Below are 15,363 nucleotides of genomic sequence, written 5' to 3'. Positions count from 1 at the left end.
ATTAATTTAAGTTATATTGGGTTAATTTAAGGGCAAGCGTATTTTCTATTATTTGCTTGATCTCATTTTAAGTACCTTGCCCCCCAAAATTTGCTCTCCAAGCATTGTCCCAGTCTAGCATAAACTGAATAAAACTGGACACCCTGATCTTGCAACAACCCTTCAAGGCTCATGTTTACAAATTGTGTCCACACTTATGTGTCCCTTGCTTCATTACACTTAATGCATAATAAATTAAGCATTATGCATAATCTCATGAATGCATCATGAATTAAGATTATGATTAATGCATAATGCATAATCCACACTTATGTGTCCCTTGCTTCATTACACTTAATGCATTATAAATTAAGCATTATGCATAATCTCATGAATGCATTATGAATTAAGATTATGATTTATGCATAATGCATTAAACATTATTGCATAAATCTTAATGCATTCATAAGTACTAGAGGGGGAAAAAATCAAGAAATAATCCCCGGCACCCAAAGGTGAAAAATAACAAAGATTTTGGTCAAGAGGCTTACCTCATGCTTTTCTCTATCTTGTACACAGTTGATCTTCTTTGGAGAAGATTGCCTTGATCTAGCCCAAAAATTCCTTTACCTAGACACAAAAATAAAAAGATGAGTATAGTTTTTATTTATAAATAACTATTAATGCAACTAGCTAAGCATACAAGAGAGAATACAAGAATACAAGAGACGAAGCAAGAAAGAATACAAGAGAACAAGCAATACATTTGAGGTAAGTCTCAAACCCTCAAAATTAGTTCACGTTCAAAAAATAAAAGATAAAAGAAAATAAAGAAGATAAGGATATGGTACATTCCTTGATATGGCTTGCTTGTTGTTGAGGGAGGTCTTTCTTCCTCTGTGAATGGAGAAGAGGATTTGTTGTGAAGGGAGAAGGCTTGTGAAGGTGAGAAAAGGGTTTGCTTGTGAGAAGGGATTTTCCTTGTGAAGGTCAAGGAGGGGGTTTGCTTGTGAGAAGGGATTTTCCTTGTGAAGGTCAAGGAGGACTTGTGAAGGGAGAAGAGGAGAAGGGCTTGTGAAGGGCAAGGGAGCCTATGGATTCATAGCCATATCCTTCCCCGACACATGTAAAGGAGGATACAAATCGAGAAAGCAAAAGCACACAGCGCAACACATGGGAGGGAGGTATTCAATTCTTTTCCCTAGTATGCGGCTATGGGCATGGTTATAGCCCACTTATTACCACATATTGGGAAAAGTTTTAGAGAGCTAGTTTTGGCAGATTCTAGAGATATAATTTTGTGTTTGATGAAATGGAATGGAGTGTTCATACACTTGTATTCTAGATGTTGACACAACTAGGAGTCCACCCATGTATAGATGACCACACCCATGCATAGATGACCACACCTTCTTCTTCTGATGTGATGATATGGCACCCGCGTGAAGTCGGCATGAGTGGTTACATTATGAGAGAAATCTAGAGACCAATACAAACATGATGTTAAGGCAAATGTAATGTACATATGATAATGTATAGTGGATCCTACATGGCAAAAGCAACATATGGCAACCAAGTGGAATGCATAGTCATGAAGGAAAAAGAAAGGTTCAATAGAAGTGTCCATCCCAACCACAGGAACTGAATAAACCTGATGGATATGTATGGAACCTTAGGGAAAAAGTGGTCATTGCATGCTTGCCTGCAACTAGTGAGCCAGCTGTTGGCCATATATAGTTAAGTGAGGAGTGAACTCCTACATGGGTAGTATGGTTGCAGGGTAGTTGATGGGAATGTGCAATAGGTGCATGAGAGGAATAGGAGTAGTGGAGGATAAATTATTGAAGAGAGGAGAATGGGGAGAACCAAGGGATCTTGTTGTTGGGGTAGCAGCTCTAAGGAAGCTTGTTGGGATTTGTTTGTTTAGAGACAATGTGGGATTGGATTGAGAAAGCTTGGGTTTAGCGAGAGCAGAGGAGTTGGGTGATAAAGGGTCTTGTAGGAGGTTGGTTCCCTAGGACCTCTGAAGTTGCATCTCTGTTAGAACTTGGTCCAGCCCAATGCTTTGCTCAGTTTGTTCTTCGCCGAGATTAATTGGCAGAGGTTAGTTGCAGTGTTCAGAGATACTTGTTTTTTGTGGAATTGAAGGAAAAGGCTTGAGGAACTCTTGTTGAGACAATCCTCTTTGGTGGATCTCTCTTGTTCTTGTTACTTCTTCTCTTTTCTATCGGTACCCCAGGTCTCAGGGTTGTTGAGGCAGGTTGACCTATCATCTATTTGCAAGAGGCTCCTTCTGTTTTTATGGATTGATTGATTATGATTTATTTTTTATATCTGGTTTGATATTGTTAAAAGAATATATGTGTGGGTGAGGATCTAAAGTTTGGTGAATAAGGTCTGAACCAGAAAGCTTAGTTTTTGTGTCGGCAGGGTCTACCTAAGTTAGGTTAAGTCAGCTATGTGTTTGGATCAGTCAATTAGACTTCATTTGAAGAAAAGATTTGGTTTTGTTTGAAGCTTGTGAACTCTGGAATGACAATCTAAACATAGGCAAAAATCAGTTTGATAGGTTAGGAATTGGATGGTCTGTGTCAACTGAATGCTATGTTTGGTCAAAAATTAATTAGCATGGATCAGTTGTGAAAGATCCCTGCCCCTTCCGTGCAACACATTCGGGGTTGCTAGCAATAGAAGTAGCACTCCTTGCACGGTGCAGGGTCCTCTCACTTGGGGCCTCGCCCACGGATATCCGGAGAGGAGACTAATCCCTCGCTTCTTCCAAAATAGAACCCGGAAAAACTCTACTTGCCCGGAAAGCACGGACGATTCCTCGAGGATATTTTTACTCTAACGTAGTCAAGGTCATTACTGACCAAACTGATCCGATCAAACCTAAAGTCACTTGGTCAGATCAAGGAAGAAACTTTCACTTGGATCATAGAGATCAACGCTTTTTTCCCCATTGAGAGGCACAACCGTTGATTCCTTTTTCCATAGAACAACTACTATCCAGGATTTACTTCATTTAGCATACTACAACAGAAATTGAGTCTCATTTTACGGATCCATCAGTCCAGCCAGTCCCATGGGTTAGCCAACCGCCCAGCCACTGTAGTGATGGGATCCAATTAAGAATTTGGTTAGGTTTTGTCCCAAGTACCAGTGAGAAAAGAGTTCCCAGGCCCCCTAGCCGGATGTTCATGCAAACTTAAAGCTAGTCACACCACTTACACACCCAATATGAAATTGCTTTCTTCACAGATTCAGCTATCTTTAAAACAATCATTTAATGAAGCCATAGTATCACTGATCACAATCCTTCAAAATATCCGATTGAATCTTAATTTCCAATCATTCCTTCATCGGAGTATCTATGGCATCATTGTTGAGAAAACGTGGTGCTCATGCTAGATCAAGTGTGTGGAGAGGAGAGACTCACAAAATACAAGAACAATATCTTGCTTATTAAGTTGTTTATGAATACAACTAGGCCTTGCTCAATACAAAATGCCTCCTAGCTCCACCTTTAAATAGATGAGCTAGTGGACCTTAAGTCCCTTCACACTCACATCCTTCTCATCCCCTTCTACATAACCTTAGTCTCTTAATACCCCCCCTCAATACCAACTATGAAAGAATTAGAATAGGTGGTATTGGACATAGGTTGCCTTTATAACATTAGGCATACAAGGACGTCATGGTGGTGTGGTTATCTAGGATTTACAAATATGTTCCTAGAGCCTTAGAGGCTAATACAATGATGCCATCTAAGTCTTTATTTGATGTCGATGAAGATGTACACCTTAATGATGGTGCACCCCACTCTTTGTGCTTGCTTGACTTCTTGTAGTTGACATGCTTTAGACATACATGCCATTGCTTCCACATGCTTTCCACCTTGACCATTCTCACACAATGATCAAAACAAGGCTGCCACCCTTGCTTAAGTGGTTTGCTTATAGATGTTCCTTCAACATGCTTGATGCGTCCTTTAATACCATACCTCTTCCATGGGCAATGAGGGCCTTCCTTCTTAAAGTAATGGTTATGAGGTAGATTTATATGGGAAAGGGAAAGGGAGGGTCTTACCACTTGCCTTATGAATTGGTCAAGGGTAGTGTCTACTCCACAATTACAACAACTTTTGGTTACATGATACCCATTAGGGTTTGAAGATACAAGCTTAATGAGAGTGAGTAAGTGGTTGAGGTAAATGCTCAAACCAATAAGGTACATCATCCTTGGCTCAAGAAGGAGAGGGCATGGCTCATAATGTTGCCAATGCCTCTTACAACAAAGACAATGCCAAGAGATGTTTAAAATCATGACAAACAACAAGGTAGAGCACTTAGTGATGCTATGCTCAACCTTACAACTCATCTTAGAAGAGATGGAAATGTTGAATATGCAGCGGAATAACATGCCTTGGGCTTGAAAAATGAGAGCATATGGCTTATGACATGCCTATGCCTCTTACAAACAAGAGCCTCAAGGGTGATACATATAAACATTGAAGATGAACACTTAGTGTACATGTGCCCAACTTTAAAACCACTCAAAATAATGAGTTTTATGATAAAAGACCAGAAATCTTCAACCTCTTTGGCTTATGGGATGAAGACAATGGTTCATGGTTGCACCATTTCTCCTTGGAAGAAACGGGTTGACGATGAAGACTTGTAATGTGGCACTTATGGTGTGTGCCCGGCCTCCAATATTGATGAAGAAGAGACTCCTTAGTGTTAAAGACCTCCTCCTTTGATGGTTAAGACCACATTAGTGTTAAGCAACACTTTGTTTGGTGATTAAGATCACCATTAGTGTTTAAAAAAACACGATTAGTGCTTAGGAGTACATTTTTAGCATCTAATGATGCTTGTATTGGTGATTAGATTCATCATTAGTGTTTAATAACACTCTTAGTGTTTAATAACGCTAAGAGTGTTTAATAACACTCTTAGTGTTTAAAAACACCTTAGAATAACTCCCCTTTGCTGAATTAAAAGCTTCATTTTAGTGTTAATCAACACTATTAGTGCTCATAAGCACACTTTGAAAAGCTTTGAAAGCTTGAAGGTGATGTTGATGATGGAGCTTGATGAGAATGAGGCTTATGGATACCTCATGTGGTTGGCCACCGCTTCAAAATTAAGAGGTAGATCAGAAACAAGCTCTCATAACATCCCTTGGATGATTAGAGCAAGGAGGGAAGGTCTTGAGCAAGAAAAAAACCAAGATTGAAGCTTTAATGGAAAGCTTGCATGGAGTTGAGGAGAGGCGACTGGTTTTTCTGCTATAACGCGTGCATCAGTCCTCCAATCGAGCTCAAACTTGAGCTGTGGATAGGGGATAGAGTGGGCTTCAAAAGCCCTCAACTCCCATAGGCTATTATAGCTCACAGTCAGCGTATGGCTATATGACCAGCTACGCTGCAAGAAAATGGCACCGGGCTGCTCTAGTCGTAATGCTGCCGCGAGGAGAGAGGGAATCAGCAAATCGTCCGTACGAATGCATGCGCCCAGGCCTCCTCTTCAACTCCCATGTTGATATCTCCCCGAGATATGGCCTCTACAAGCTGGTAGAGCTCCTCCACTGCCAGGGGGTTGAGCTCCACAAGTAGAAGATAAGGGAAAAATGGAAGAGAATGACCTAATCTACACCACAAGGGTCCTAATCAACCTAGGCTCTAGATACCATGTTGAGAAAACGTGGTGCTCATGCTAGATCAAGTGTGTGGAGAGAAGAGACTCATAAAATACAAGAACAATATCTTGCTTATTAAGTTGTTTATGAATACAACTAGGCCTTGCTCAATACAAAATGCCTCCTAGCTCCACCTTTAAATAGATGAGCTAGTGGACCTTAAGTCCCTTCACACTCACACCCTTATCATCCCCTTCTACATAACCTTAGTCTCTTAATAATCATTGGCAACCAGAACGCTCACCACCTGTCCACTCAGGGGCCTTTTCGATAGTTCCTAGCTCATATTACCCGGCAATATATTCACTTATAAAAAAATTCAAGATGGAATCTCCGTTGAAGATCAGCAAGATCAACCAACAGATCCATATAAAAGAGCCATGGACTCATCCATTGAGGACCAGCAAGGTCAATCAACCAGATCCATGCCCGGTTTCAGAAAACAACTCTTACTCCTTGTTCCAATATCTTCCACGATGCACGTGTGGGTATCTTTGGGTGACCCAAATCCCAAGCACCGTATGGTCAGCACCCTCTAGGATCCTTCGTAGGTCACCTAGCACTTCACTCATAGGCTGCTTCCTTGGTCCCTCATCCACCGTACCGGAAGCTCACCATTTAAATCAAATTGAGGCTGGTTAACACCTCGGCCGAGCTTGCTACGTGAGACATCCTCTGTTGACTCTCTGTCAGCTGTTGCAACTTTATCAGTTAGGTCTCCACGACCTTATTCACAAGATGGTCAAAATGTTTCCCCAGCATTCTTGACATAAAACATTCATTTACAAACAGGTCACAAATACAGTTTCTATAATGAACTCTCGTCTTTCCACATTGTTCCACATCAATCCATATTACTTAATCCATGTCCAATTCATATGTGTAACCATTCTCATCCAATCACATCATTTTTCATCTCATCACATCAGATTCATTCACATCACATATCATCCATTCACATCCCATATCATTCATTCACATTCTGATTCACATGACATCACATCTCATTCATTCTCATCCCAATTCACATCACATTACATCTCATCCATTCACTCACATCGACATCACATCCTTTCACATACACATCCTCATTCATTCTTCCACATTCACATCCACATTCGTACTTCCACATACACATCCATATCCACTCTTCCACGTACACATTTACATCCACATCCATTCTTCATATACACATCCGCATTCATACATCCACATACACATCCACATCCTTTCTTCCACATTCATTCTTCCACATACACATCTACATTCATTCTTCCACATACTCATCCACATCCATACATCCATATCCATATCCACATCTATACATCCACATCCACATCCGCATCCACATCCACATCCACATCCACATTCATACATCTACATCCATATCCACATACACATCTACATCCATATCCACATCCATATCCACATCCATACATCTACATCCACATATACATCCATACATCCACATCCATACATCTACATCCATATCCACATACACATCCACATCCATATCCACATCCATACATCCACATCCACATCCATACATCCATATCCATATCCACATCCACATCCATACATCCACATCCACATCCATATCCACATCCACATGAATACATCTACATCTACATCCATATCCATATCCATATACACATCCACATCCATACATCCACATCCATACATCTACATCCACATCCACATCCATATCCACATCCATACATCTACATCCATATTCACATACACATCCACATCCATATCCACATCCATACATCTATATCCATATCCACATACACATCCACATCCATATCCACATCCATACATCTACATCCATATCCACATACACATCTTATCGCATCCCATTTACATATTATCACATCCCATACACATGCTATTCCCATTTAATAGTAGCTTTCTCTAGATTGATACTACCGATAATAGGACTTTTTCTAAATTTTTGCCAATTTCTTGGCCTAATTAAAGATTCTTTTTTTGACAACTATTTCCATATTCCTTCTCAATTCCTCAATTGAATTATATTCAATATTCTTCTTTTGAATAAAAGAATTCATGGGATTTGTAGAAATCAATTCTACCTATATTTTCACTTTTGGTAAATAATCATAAATCGAATTATACTAAAAATTCCTCTTCTTCCCATTTAATTTCTTGGATCCAAATTACCATGGAAATTCCTCTTTTTGCATTTAATTATTTACATTCCAATGTCATGGGAATTTCACTTTTCCCATTAATTATTTCTCATAAAATAAATTTATCTAAATTAAAATATCCATTATTTCGATATGCTAGAAATTTCTCTTTGCCCGTCTAAATGATGGAATTCCAAATGTCAAGAATTCCTCTTTTGACATTTAAATATTTCTCATAGATAAATAATTTATCTAAAAATCCATCTTTGAATTTAAATAAATTATCCCATAATTCCAATATACTAGGAATTTCTCTTTTCCCATCCAAATGATGGAATTCCAAATGTAATAGCAATTCCTCTTTTAACATTTAATTATTTCTCATAGATAAATAAAATTATCTAAAAATTCATCTTTAAATTTAAATGAATTATCCAATAATTCCAATGTGATAGGAATTTCTCTTTTCCCATCCAATTGATGGAATTCCAAATGTAGTGGGAATTCCTCTTTTATCATTTAAACTTATCTATGCAAAAAGATAAATTGAACTAAATTTTCTCTTGAAAATTAAATAAAAATCTTCATTAATTCCTTTACACTAGGAATTACACTTTCCTTATTTAATTATTTTAATTGCAATATGGTGGGAATTCCTCTTTCATCATATAAATTTATCTATGCAAAAAGATAAATTTAACTAAAATTTTTCTTTAATTTTTACATAAAATATACATTATATTAGTATTCCAATTTTTTTCTCTTAATTCTTTGGAATACATGGATTTCCATTATCATGGGGATTACACTTTTAACATAAAAATAAATTACTAGAATTCCTCTTTTTTCTAATTTATTAATTAAGTATAAACATAAAAATTAATTTCTCCATGATTTCAATGAGAATCATTCAATTAATCTAGGATGATAATTCCTAGAATATGGTAGGAAGTCCTCTTTTCATATTATGAATGAAAATTTTTTATGTGTTTATTTTACAGAAATTTTACCATAGCTCCGCTTCTGCTATTACTGATAATTCTCAATTTAATTGAAAGAATGAAGTTGAATATTATTGATATGATTAGAATGACTACTAATTGGATCATTATCCAATTATGGATTGATTCATAATTTCTCTATGAAATAAATATCATAAAAGCATTAAAAAGCCATTATTTTGGACTCCAATTAGACAAGCATAGAATTTTTTTTGGATTAGAGAAATGCTTCATGAGAAGCTTCATTTGGATTGAGAATAGGTCATAGGAATGACCTTTCTTTGGGGGGAGAGAGAGAAATGCTTAAAAACCATTAAAATTAAGCATAAATGAAAATTTATGTGTTTCTTTATTACAATTCATAAAAGAACTTCAATAGTAATCAAAATCCATTCAAATTAAAGCTTCTCAAGCTTGAGAGGGGTTGAGAAGAGAAGCATTTGGAGTTTTAATAAGAAAAAGACAATAATCCACACTTTACCTTCTAATTTACTTGATTCTTTGATCACAGTAGAGGCCCCCAACCAATCAATTGGTTTGGTATGTTGTAGGAGTCACCAAGGAAGATTGAAGAGAGAGAGAAGCTCCAATCTCTTCAATTTTATAGAGGTTTTTAGAGGATAATAAAAAATATCATTATTTCAACATAATACTGGCATAGTATAGTTCTCATATTTTTTAAAAAAGGGCCAAGGATCTATTTATAGGTGAGGGAGGCCTCTAACCAAGTTCAACTAATTTCTAGAATTTTCCAGGTTTAGTTTAGTTAAATTTGGACAAGATTTGGACCTAGTTTGGTTCCCTTTTGATTTGGTTTGATCCAAGAGAGAGGAGAGATAAAAATATCACAATATTTTTGAGTTTAAAACTCCACCACACATGTGAAATAGGTGCCTCCTTGAAGGGCCTCCTTTTCCTTACACATGTGTCAAAAATGAATCATTATACCCAAAATATCTCATTTTTTTAGTAATACTCATAGTTTTTTTATTAATAAACCTTGTACTCAATCAACTCTTCATCTTATGTGGGCATTTACTCATTTTTGGATATTTTTCTTTTATAAATTGGATTTATCTCCTCCCCACACTTGGATTGATCCTTTTGGCCCATAGGAACCTTAATTGGACCATAATCCAAAAATTTCTGAGAATCTAGACCCTTAGACTAAGGTCCTTTATATCCATTTTTAATTAATTCTAATTGCACATTGGAAAGTTTTTTTTGAATTTCTGTTTCAGGGGAAACCATTTTAGACACTAGGAGGATTTTTATATCCAAAAATATCTCAATTTAGGACTACCTCCCTCTAGACATTTTCTCTCTCTAGATCAAAACAGGATAAAACAGAATCTTTCTTTTATTTGAGAGGGGAGAATAATTACAATATCAGAAGGGGAGGTTCTTACACCTGTACACCTCTAAAGCTGGGGGAGGAATCTTACATCCTACCCCACTTAAAAAATGTGAGATGTCCTCATCTCGCAACCTAGAGGACAACTCTTTCCTTTAAGATCCAACTGATTCTGGGGTTCCTTATATTTTGGTCAACCCAATAGAATCTTGGGATAAATATCCCTTATATAGAACTCATTGTTAAATAACAATTCATTCAGATCATATCATTCATATCTTTAACATAATAATGGTCCATTAGACCGAAAATTTTCTTTCTGAACATTCCTCCACACGGGAATTTCAGTCAAGCAAGTTCTCAATTTGTCATCCTATTAACTTGATCCACCGGGTAAAGTGTTAACAGTAGCAATCTGACAGCACAATCCACTAATCTCATAGTGATTTACTGAGGTCATTATCATCATTCCAGTTACGAACATTATCACAGGGACTTGTCCCATTCATCCTCATTATGGTTTTGCTCAGCTTATCACTTTTCAACCAAAATTCAGGAATCATCTTTTTCCAATCAAAATCCAAATCAATTCATCAATTCTCAACCAAAATTTTAAAATCATATCAACCACATTCGAATTCATCATCTCGATAGCATTTTTGCTTATAATTTAAAGGTCTTAGATTTACTCGTATATACTGCCAGTAAAGAGCTGTAGTTATACCCTTGGTATATACGGGTAGTCACGGTCCTTGGAATTATAAGGTAAATACCATCATGTCTAGGCCTCAAGCAAGTCAGGGATTCCATACAATTGCGGTACTTCCATATGAAGACCCAATTACCAATTTATGAATTTCAGTCTGAATATCAATTTGTATGAATTTCATCACACAATTCCAACCTTTTACTGTTACTTCATAAATTTTTGAGATTTTTGGCTTCTCAGTTGGTCCACTATAGCCAATTTGCTCTGATACCAGCTCAAAGATCCCTTCCCCCTCAGCGCAACGGATTCGGGGTTGCTAGCAGCGGAAGTAGCACTCCTTGTACGGTGCAGGGTTCTCTCACTCGGGGCCTCGCCCATGGATATCCAGACAGGAGACTAATCCCTCAATTCTTCCAAAACCGAACTCGAAAAAACTTTCCTTGCCCGAAAAGCACAGGCAATTCCTCCAAGATATTTTTACTCTAACGTAGTCAAGGTCATTACTGACCAAACTAATCTGACCGAAGCTAAAGTCACTTGGTCAGATCAAGGAAGAAACTTGCACTTGGATCATAGAGATCAACGCTTTTTTTCCCATTGAGAGGCACAGCCGTTGATTCCTTTTTCCATAGAACAATTACTATCCGGGATTTACTTCATCTAGCGTACTACAACAGAAATTGAGTCTCATTTTATGGATCCATCAGTCCAGCCTCTTCTCTAAGTATACTCTCTTTCCTTATGGAAATCTATATTAAAAGACACACATACATACATGGCTTGGGAGGGACCTTACAGGTAGGGTTTTGTAAGTGAGTGAAGAAGAGGAAAAAATATGGTTTTTGGAGCTTTCCAGTGAAGCTATGTGGAAAAGAGAAGTTGTGGGGCACACCAACTTAAGCAGATCTGAAAGCTAAGGCCCATTGGTAAATCGTACTATCGTTCTTGAGCGGATTGCATGTGATTTGAACAAGATTAGAGCCAATATTTTGCTGCCCATGCAAGAGAAGACAGTTTGAGCTTTCCATTAAAGCTTGGAAGCAAGAGGTGTATTTTATGTATTTGACACTAGGGATGTATTAGAAATTGGAGGAGGAGCAAGAGCAGCTTCAAAACTTGTAATATCTGAGATTTGGAGTAAGTCTATGCATTATTGAAGAGGTCAAAATTCTGGTTTGTGAGCTACATAAAAACAGAGAATGTATGCATGAAATCGGAGACATTGGAGGTTCATTCTATGCACATTGATGTGATTAAAGTGTATATTAGGCTTCTCTATCAAACCAATTACAAGAAGGCTGAAAATCAGCGCAGATGTAAGATTCCTCCCTCCAGCTTTTGAGGTGTACAGGTGTAAGAACCTCCTCTTTTGATCTTATAATTATTCCCCTCTCTGAAATAAAAGAAATATCCTGTTTTACCCTGTTTTGGCCTAGAGAGAGAAAATGTCGAGGGAGGTAATTCAAAATTGAGATATTTTTGGATATAAAAATCCTCCTAGTGTTTAAAATGATTTCCACTAAAACAGAAATTCAAAAAGAACTTTCCAATGTGCAATTGGAATTAATTGAAAATAGGTTTCAAAAAAAGGACCTTATCCCGAGGGTCCAGATTTTTTGAAAATTTTGGATTAAGGTTCCTATGGACCAATAAGATTAATCCAAATGTAGAGAGGAGATAAATTAAAGAATAAAAGAAAATCCCCCAAAAATGAGTAAATACTCACATAAGATGAAGAGTTGACTAAGGACAAGGTTTATTTGTTAAAAAAGAAGAGATATTTAGAGGAAATGATGCATTTTTGACACCTTAGTGTGGGAAATTCCTCGCATGAAGGAGGCACATATTTCACATGTGTGGATGAGTTTTAAACTCACAAATAATGAGATATTTTCATCTCTCCTCTCTCCTGTTTCAACTAGATCCAAAAAGTAAGCCAAACTGACCTAAAAATGGTCAAAAAGTGACCAAACTAATCTGGAAAATTCTAGAATCACTTTGTTTGGTTAGAGACTCACTTTTTCCTATAAATAGAAGCCTCCCCATTTGTAAAAGCTTAATGGTGTTTATGTACTCTTACTTTGCTTCTATCTTGAGCCATTTAACATTGAATTTCTTGATAATTCAATTGTTTTTTGGCCTTATCCTCTCCAAGTGAATTTGGTGGCCACTCTTGCTACAAACAAGAGTAGAACCCTAAATCCCTCAAGCCAAAGGAAAGCTTACAAGCTTCATGTAAGCTTAATTCTTACTTATTGTTGTGAATTTTTAAATCTATGGTTTTCTCAAATTTTATGCTTTGTAAATATTGAATCAAAATCTGATGCTGTGCCTTGATGGAAAGGCCACCCCCTTCTCTTCTTTACAATTCAGCCCTTCTCAATCCTAGAAAGTTTAATTAAAAGATTGATTAAACTCTATCCACAACCGCCCAACCACTGTAGTGATGGGATCCAATTAGGAATTTGGTTAGGTTTTGTCCCGGGTACCAGGGAAAAGAGTTCCCAGGCCCCCTAGCCAAATTTTCAAGCAAATTTAACTCCAGTCACACCACTTACACACCCAATATGAAATTGCCTTTTTCCTAGATTCAAATGTATTTAATTCAGTCATTTAATGAAATCATAGTGTTACTGATCATAAACCTCCAAGTATCCGGTTGAATCTTAATTTCCAATCATTCCTTCATCGGAGTATCTATGGCATCATTGGTAACCAGAACGCTCACCACCTGTTCACTTAGGGGCCTTTTCTCTAGTTCCTAGCTCATAGTACCCGGCAGATAATCACTTATAAAAATCAAGATGGAATCCTCGTTGAAGATCTGTAAGATTCCTCCCCCAGCCTTTGAGGTATACAGGAGTAAGAATCTCCCTTTCTGATCTTATAATTATTCCCTCTCTAAAATAAAAGAAAGATTGTGTTTAAAAAAGGAAGACCCTTTCCCCAGAATACTTCTCAGGAGCCCCAACTGTTTTAAGGATTCAGAACGATGAGTTCAAAAGTGAGAACCGGTGTTTTGGATGCCAAGGTTTTGGTCATCAGTTAAAGTCTACCCGACTCCTGCCATGTCAAGGGCACAGGGAAGTCAAGAATCCCAAATTCAGAGACCAATCCCTTCATACCAATCTAATCAGGGTACGTTTCGGACAAGATTGCTTAACTCCATTAAATAGGTCCGACCCATTGATTAGGGTCGAGATGACCAGTCAAATGCTTGACGACATGGAGCAACAGATGCAGGCAATTCATAAAGATATAAAAGCTGCCCAGGATCGACAAAAACAGTATACAGATAAGAAGAGGACAGTCAGAGAATTCAAAGAAGCAGATATGGTCTTCATTCGAGTATGGCCCAAAAGAAGTTCTTTATCTCTTGGGGAGTATAAGTAGTTATCCCCCAGATATTGTGGACCATATCTGAATTTAAAGAAAGTAGGTAACTTAGCCTACGAACTTCTTTTATCTCCTCATCTCAAAGTTCTTAATGCCTTCTATAGAAATATATGCCAAACCCGAATCATGGAAAGACGGTAAAAACTTCAGTGGCAAGATACCCCGTTGTGGCTTCTAGGTTACGCTAGTTCCTTCTTTTATATAAGTCGTAACTCTTACTTGTCCCTTGCAGTAATCTTACTTCCATCGATCTCCTTTCTTTCTTAATCTCCTTTATGGCTTGGCAGCAGGAATTGGTTTTATCCATGATGATTTCTCACCTTCAAGACGCAAGCGAGTCTGTGAAGAAGGATTTCATAGAACTGTATGAGCGCTCACTTTTCCCTCACTTGGGAACTTTTGTAGCTCAGACCAAATGGCGGACCTATCAAGACATAACTAGGGTAACACCGTGGGGTCAGCAGCACTTTCGTAACAATGTCCGCTTGGCGATGGTTATTGAAGCCTTGGGTTTGGGTCCCCGATACTACTGCGTGATGAGATCAAGGCATGTTGGTTTTTCTGAAGGAGTCTTCTTACTAGCGTGTTTTCTTCCTCATCAAAAGATATGCCTTTATCCCATTTTTGGCTTGCCTCTTAGAGGTCCTTTTAATAGATCACCTCATACCAATGAGATAGGTGCTGCAATAACCGGTTGAATTATTCCCATAGACGAGTTACCTTATACGTGTGCAGCTTGTGAGTGCTGCTTTTGTGACCATATAATGGACGGGCTTATGGAAGTGTAAAAAGTCCTTCTATCTTTACTGTGTATGTTCCAAGAGTGAAAAAAGTTGAAATCTTTGTTCTTGTCTTGAGTCTTGCTCTCTTTGAGACTTTCTTGGTGGTTAATCTTAATTAAATTTTCTCTCAGTCTCATATTCGTGCATCTTGCGAAATTATCCCAAGTTTGCGAGATGAGGACATCTCGCGTTTTTCAAGTGGGAGAGAATGTAAGATTCCTCCCCAGCCTCTCAAGATATACAGCATCTTCCCCTTGTAATCAATTCCCTCTTCAGAAATATAAGAGAT

The sequence above is a fragment of the Cibotium barometz genome, chromosome 63, assembly GCF_041138505.1.
Source record: "Cibotium barometz isolate CiBa-2024 chromosome 63, ASM4113850v1, whole genome shotgun sequence".
Classification (NCBI taxonomy): Eukaryota; Viridiplantae; Streptophyta; class Polypodiopsida; order Cyatheales; family Cibotiaceae; genus Cibotium; species Cibotium barometz.
The sequence above is the reverse complement of the archived record's forward strand: the minus strand, read 5'-3'. Positions refer to the sequence as shown.